General features: G+C 42.9%; 1 pseudogene; it reads right to left on the bottom strand.

Moving 5' to 3' along the window:
• Positions 1 to 208: 208 nt before the first annotated feature.
• Positions 209 to 1,524, bottom strand: LOC149162761 (E3 ubiquitin-protein ligase RGLG5 pseudogene; annotated as a pseudogene).
• Between the last annotated feature and the right edge of the window lie 220 nt (positions 1,525 to 1,744).

Below are 1,744 nucleotides of genomic sequence, written 5' to 3'. Positions count from 1 at the left end.
GCAATGACATTCTGACATCAATATCATTCTCTCCAGGTCTAATCACATCAAACTTCAAATCCTAACTTCTTCCCTGCCTTTAAAAATTCACTTCACACAGCTGGTGCTTTGGACAAAGGTATGGGAACAACCATCATCTGAACTATGGCGAAACTTGCACTCTGCACCTCTTTCACATTTACCCTTATCATAGCTACTGTGAAAATCCACACAATAGAACATGGACCCATGCCAATCCAGCCCCAATTCGGCGTATTTCAGATGGCCAAGTCATAATAGATATTTATCTTTCTGCGAAATCTGCATTGACTTTAATACAGTTTTATCCTGGTTGTGATATCACTGCGACATATAGGGCATGTAACAATGTTCTGTCCGCAGTCATAACAGGTCTGATGACCGCATCCAAAAGCAAGATCTTTAGCATTCATCAGGCAGATTGGACACAGTTGAGCATCCTGTGTATCCTTGGCTTCTGGAGGGGCAGATCCTGCAAAGGAATCAACACAACGATTTCGGGAGCTATTTGTTTGGAAACTGTCTGCACGCTGATATTGTTGCCTTGCAGCATAATTATCATTGCCAAGTGCTGGCGGAAGAGGAGACCTATCAGGCATCTTGCCTCTGCGGCGACCCAGTATTTGAAGATCTAGTGTGGCCTTGTACTGAGATGGTATTTCCATAAGTGATGCAAGGGCAAACTCAGTCTCCTTCCTAGATTGAGCAACATTCTTTGACATAATCTCTGTAAAGTTTCACAAACTAGAAGTTGTCAAATGCTCGAGCTGGAATATTATCATCAAACCGCCGCATCATGTCCCAAGGCCCATCTCCCACTCCAACTAAGACAATTGATATTGGATATTCACTGGCTTCCACTATTGCATTGACTGTATTCTGTTCTTGTGTACTCAGTTGTCCATTGTCAGTGTCAACACTTCTTGTTACCTGTCCATCTGCAATTATCAAGAGAACATGGTACTGCCCACCACTCTGTTCCACAATATGGATTGCTGCTTCAATAATTGGGGCAAAAGATGTTGGCCCAGCCAGTCGAAGATGTGGGACTATCTCCCTGTAGCGTTTCAACGCTTCTTCAAATCCATTGCATAACCTATCATCTGGATAGAAACTAAACACACTTTGATCATGTGTCAAAGCATCCCCAAAACCAAAACAAGGGATCAAGTTGTCTTCGTCAAATACAGATAAGGTCCTCCCAATTATCGAAATCGCTTGTTCATAAGGGTTTGGAGTGTCTCCAATGTGGTGCTAGCTTCGGCGATTAAAAGACCTTGCACCGGTCCACTCATTGCTCTTAGTGAAGTCAATCCCTACAATCAAATTGGAAGATTCGACCTCATCAAGTGAATTGTAATTGTCAGCGATTCGGGAGTATCTCCTTTGCAACTTCTGTTTAGTCGCTGGTTGTGCTGGTTGTGCATAAGTTTCCGACGGAACTGCTGGTGAAGGACCATAGGATGAAGAATCCCACAGGCGGTCCAATCCAGGTATTATTAACATTAATAATATTATGGCCTCTGCTGCTGCAATTCTCTTGAACCATCATCACGGAGCTCCCATTTGTATAACTGAATCTTTTGATTGATGCCAGCAAGCAACTTTCCATTAAATGCATTCAGATAGTAAACAGAACCCTTTGTCTCCTTCTCAGCAACAACTGCGACATGTGCCAGTACCATGACACCTAACGATCTAAAACACAGCAGATTCTGATAAGTAT

This window comes from Pinus tabuliformis, chromosome 5_2, assembly GCF_031772625.1.
Source record: "Pinus tabuliformis cultivar Carrire ecotype Pingquan chromosome 5_2, CPIR1, whole genome shotgun sequence".
NCBI lineage: Eukaryota > Viridiplantae > Streptophyta > Pinopsida > Pinales > Pinaceae > Pinus > Pinus tabuliformis.
This window is presented reverse-complemented; position numbering and strand designations above follow the sequence as displayed.